We start from the raw sequence: 5,438 nt of genomic DNA, 5'->3' as shown, positions 1-5,438 counted from the left end.
ATTGTTTTGTTCCTTGGATGTTTGTTTAGAATCCAAAACATGTATCTTTAATTTACCTCAATCTACTTCAATTTACTTTATAACTTCATTTTTAATAAAAGTACCTTACAAGAGGGAAAAGAATGTTACTCCATTCCCTATCTTGAACTTTGTGCTTTCATAATATGTAAATTTTACATATTGGTTTTGTGTAGTCACTGGTGTTTTATAGTGACTTAAAAATTAGAAAAATCCTTTTATATTTATATATATAATTTTCTTTGTTCAAGTATATCCAAATTTCATCTGATATTTTTGTTCTGTCTAAAAGAAGTTCTTTTTAATATTTAAGTGCAAGTCTGATGCATTGGATTCTCTTGGATTTTGTGTCTAAAAATGCCTTTAACTTTCACTTTAGAAATATAGTCACAAGTTATAGAATTCTAGCTTGACAATTGTCCTCCCCCCATATTGTCCTCTTTTTTTTAAACTGTATTTTTTGCAATTTTATTACAACCTGTTTCAATGTATTTTTCACTGCTTATTCTGTTTGGGTTTCTTGAGCTCCATGGATGTGTGACTTTATAATTTTTGTCAAATTTGGAAATACTAAGCCATTATTCTTAAAATGTCTTTCTATTTTGTTCTTCTCTACTGTCCTGGGACTTGAGCTATACTTATGTTGAACTGAATGGTGTTATACTCACAGGACACAGTTTTTTGTTTGTTTATTTGTTTGGTTTTTGGCCATGTTCCCACTATGTTTAATTTAGGTGGTTTCATTTTCAGTATGCTCCAAGTTCACTATCATTGTCCCCAACCCCTGTCAAAACTCTAGCTGCTTTTAGAGCCTCTTTTAGCACTCCCCTTTGTGCTCTCAGCTGCACTCCACTTCCTTAGGGAGACCCACCTTCACCCTAGCCTGTCTCCTCTCCTGTCCCATGCTCTCCAATCACCTGGCTTGGTAGTACTTCTATCTTCAGTTGTCTGATTATTTCATTCCTCTTTCTCCCCATCCAGTCTGTCAAATGTAGAAGAGTGGAGCCTGTATTTGTTTATTTACAGGTCCCCAGCACCCAGGATCCTGCTCAGTAAATATATCTGTGCTGTCATGGTGAAACAGAGGTGGAACTCACTCTTGTTCTTTACATGAGAACCTTCACTGGGCCATGGAGAGAGAGCTGAGATGAATCAGGGAGGTTATATCTGGGCTACAATAGCTAACAGCACTGATTGAAACCAGCCTCACCCTGACCCTGTGTCCACCAGCACCATCCTGCTGCCAGCTGTACATTCTACAACTTAGATGAGGTTGAAAAATGGCCTGGATCACAGTGAGTCTCAGGCAGTTTCTTATAGAAAGAAATGCCCCAGGGAAAAAATGTTTTCACAGTCAGAAGAGCAAAAGATGAGGCCTCCTGTTTCTTGTCAGTGATGCTATTAACAGGAAAAGTTTCTGGGGTGTTGCTTAACTAGCTCTTTCTCACTTACAGCTCTTACACACCCTCTAAGGCCATTCTTTCTTGTGACTTAACATGGTTTATTGGATCTAAATACCTAGAAAAGGATGTAGAAGGGAAAATTATTTTTATAGTTTTGGGTATTTATTAAAATGTGTATTTTATGGTTTTCAGCAAATGTCAACTAATAGTTACTGCCATGAATATAAAGTTCATCCCAGTTTTATGTAGTTTAAGTGGCGACATACTGATCTCATGTAAAATGAGAGAACACAAGTAAGCCCACTCTATACTACTAGGTCTTAGAGAAATTAAAGATATAGGACACAAAGAACCTGACACCTTGAAAGTAACTCTACCACTGGGTATCATCACCTAGAAAAATAATATATGGAAATAAGTCTTTAGTTGTACTAGTAAATATAATTTATTATCAAATAAAATTTTATTTTAGTCTGCAAAGATATAACCATTGGAAATATTGATACTCAGGTACTGTCAGGAGATCACTTTTATCTTCTGGAACTTGACAATGAAAACTTCATCAAGAACTACATAATCAAGTGTCTAGAACTATCATTGCTTGCCAACTAACTTTGAGGTATTTTTCCTTTTGGCCTTACAATAGTCTTCTTTTTTATACAGTTGTAGCTCAGCAGTTTTAGAGATTAGGAGTCACACATTTTCTACTGTCAGGGTGATTTATTACATATGAATAAATGTATTTCTCCACGGATTATTTATGAATCTGTATAATTTCATGTATATCATAAAATCATTTTTAAAATTAGAAATGGATCAAAAAAGACAGATAACTTTTTTTTTCTCCTGGGAAAGACTGGCTGCCACGTGGTTCTATTTCTCCTGTTTATTCTCACATGGGTGCCTGGTGGCTGCCAATCTTCTGCTCCTTGGAGACTGTGATCATATGTAGATTATTTATCTCTCCTGGTCTCTGCTTTGGCTGGTGGTCCTCAGCTGGTGCTGCTCACTCCAGGTCCTGCTATATCTTGACCTAGTCTTCTTCTCTGGCTCTCTGTGTCTTGTCCTTTACTTATAAGGTTACTAATCTTTGATTTGGGGTGCACCCTTAATCTTGATAATTCACCTTATGATCCTTAATGAACTACATCTGCAAAGACCATGAATCTCACATTCTGAAGTTCAAAATGAACATGAATTGGGGAGTGCATCATCCAATTCACTATAAAGACTAAGCAAAATGAATTACTAAAGGCACATGCTCCACATATAATTCTTGCTTCAAATGAGAAGGGTATGGGTTAAACACAAGCCCACTTGAGAGAAACTCTAAAACAACACAGGCTACACACACACACACACACACACACACACGCTGTTTAACTTTTCCAAAACAACCAAATCAATTCTGATGTGATCTCTGTATCAACCAAATCTAAAGAAGTACTCATTGATATGAGTACTGAATACCTTCATGTTTTTACACTGTTCCAAGTATATGCACTTGTAACAGAAACTGACCCTCACAAGAATCAAGTTCAACAGAAAATAATCTCATTCACCTTCCAATTGGCAAACAGAAACTTTGTTATATAATGGACAAGGCACTAGCATAGTATTTTTAGGTATAATTATAAAATATGCTGTAGGTGTACTATTCTCTTTAAAGTCATGTGTATGTCTGTGTGTGTGTGTGTGTGTGTGTGTGTGTGTGCATGTGGGGTGGGTGGGTGGATAGATAGATATTGAGGGACACTGGACAGGATCAAGGTGGACAGCTAGGTGGGTGCTCTTGAGTCCTTCCATCTCTTCCTGGCATAGCTCCCTTTGCAGTTGGGCTGAGTGCATATGACTGAGTCCTCACAGTAGATTGGATGGATCATCTCCCTCACTTTCAGGCATAGAGCAAATTCCTCCAGTTTCTCTCTTCTGTGGAGAACACACAGCCATGCACCATAGATGGCTGCAGTGCCAGACAGAACCAGTGTGGATCCCTGGCTCAGCATTGGTGGAGAGACCACAGAGATACTAGAATGGCAATCAGGATGGACGTGAGAAAGAGCCATGCTTGTCCACTTCATGGATTCTTTAAGTGTCTTTCCTTGTTATAGTCTGGATATCGACAGATGCTACAATGCCATTTACTAAGGCCTTGACCACTGGGTGGTGCTACTGGGAGGAGGTGGAACCTTTGACAGAGGTGGGCCTAGTGGAAGGTCCTGAGACCCCTGGGCTGTACACTTTAAGAGGAGTGTGGGACCCTAGGCATTCCCTCCTCCTCTTTGACTTCCTGGCTGATGAGAAGAACAGTTCTGCATCACCACACCCTCCCACCATGATGGGCCACCTCACCACAGTTCCAGACCAATAGCACCAACCCATCATGGACTGGCATCTCTAGAACTATGGGCCCAAAGAAACCCTTTCTATAATAAGCTGATTAGCTCATGTATTTGTTACAGTGAAGGAAAGTAGAATATTAGAATTATCAACTTTCTAGAGACTCTGAAGCATCACGCATGCCTCCACTTTGCTTTTTTAGCCCAGCCTCCACAGTGCTTTCTTGCAGCAGGAATGGGTCTATGCATGGCCTGGCTCCCCTGTAGATAGAGCTCTTTCATGAGGCTTGGATCCTCTGCCTTAATTGTTGTTATTGCCCAGCCCCAAGCATAATGAGCACACAACTTTCTGATTTGTCTTTTTGCATGAAAGAGGAAGGATTTGTCAAAACATCATTTATAAGCAAATTTTCAAGAAGAATTTATTATAAAAGTAGTTATATCTCACACCTGAGTCATCACAGGCCCAGCTGGGTCTTTAGCCCCTGATGATGCACTATCTGCACTGTTTCCAGTCACCTCTTCTCTGTGCTTCCCCATTCCAACTCTGGCCTGCCTACATCTCTGGGCAGACATCTTCCCATTTCCCAGGAATGAAGGTTGATCTAGGGGATGGCTCTTTCCCATCTTGACACACACAGTTGCAGGTAGTCACTCTCCTGTCCACATAACTTTCTGCAGCTTCAAGAAGAATTCCACCTCCTATCTTTACCAGTGGCCTCTGCTCTGTAGAGTCTCTTGCTTGGCTCTTTCTCCCTGCAGTACAAAAACATTTTCAAGATTTCCATTTCTTAAAGCAAAACTCCCCTTCTAGATCCTCCTGGTGACAGGAAGGACAGGGGAGCTATGCTTGCCCCAGCCCTCAGACAACCTCATGGGTACCAGGACAGAGAGAATTCCCTTTCGGCTGGGTCCTCTTTTCCAAAAGGACACTGTTTAGCAGATGGAGGAGGCCAGTGGACACCCTAGAAGAGGTTTCTACCATCACTGGCTTGACCACAGTCAGGGAGACTGACAACACCCAGAAAGTTTCCTAAGCTCACAGGCTCAGATTAATCCTTGTGTTCACAAAAACCTTCCTACTTCTGCATAGCCCATCCCCTAATAATGGAGCTGCAAGGAGAATGGAGGGTAAAATAGGCAGCCTCCAGCCAGGCCCTCTGCCTAGTGGTCACAAAGCCCAGCCCTGCTCTTTGTGGCCCTCATTCCTGTGGTCAGAGTGCACACAGCTCTGCTGCTGTCTGCTGGTCAAGCTTTCAATCCACCTGTGCAGTTTACCTGGATTCAGTAGCTCAAATCCTTCTTCCTTCCAGCTACATTTTGTATTTTACTCCTGTGTGATTGATTCCCCTCTTGAACTAGAGCTTTGATAAACATGGTATCCCAACATGCTCTCACCACCAAAGGGCCTTGCCAAAAGCCTATCATGTCCTTCTGTGGTCTGCCTTCCTCCTTGGAATGTGAGATCCCTGAACTGGGTGTTACAATGTGGTAGGTTCCCAGTGAATTTTTGGTAAGTAAGTGAATGAGTGGAAAGGAACAAAATTACCCCCCTTTTATTTCCACAGCTTCTCACTGAGTTCAATCCATTCTGTTTACTCAACAACTCTCAAGTCCATCAGCTCCTCTCCTTGCCTGCCTGGAGTGAGTTAGCTCAGGCCTCATTTCTTTCTGCTGA

The sequence above is a fragment of the Callospermophilus lateralis genome, chromosome 13 (genome assembly GCF_048772815.1).
Source record: "Callospermophilus lateralis isolate mCalLat2 chromosome 13, mCalLat2.hap1, whole genome shotgun sequence".
NCBI classification, from domain to species: domain Eukaryota; kingdom Metazoa; phylum Chordata; class Mammalia; order Rodentia; family Sciuridae; genus Callospermophilus; species Callospermophilus lateralis.
Note: the sequence above shows the minus strand (reverse complement) of the source record.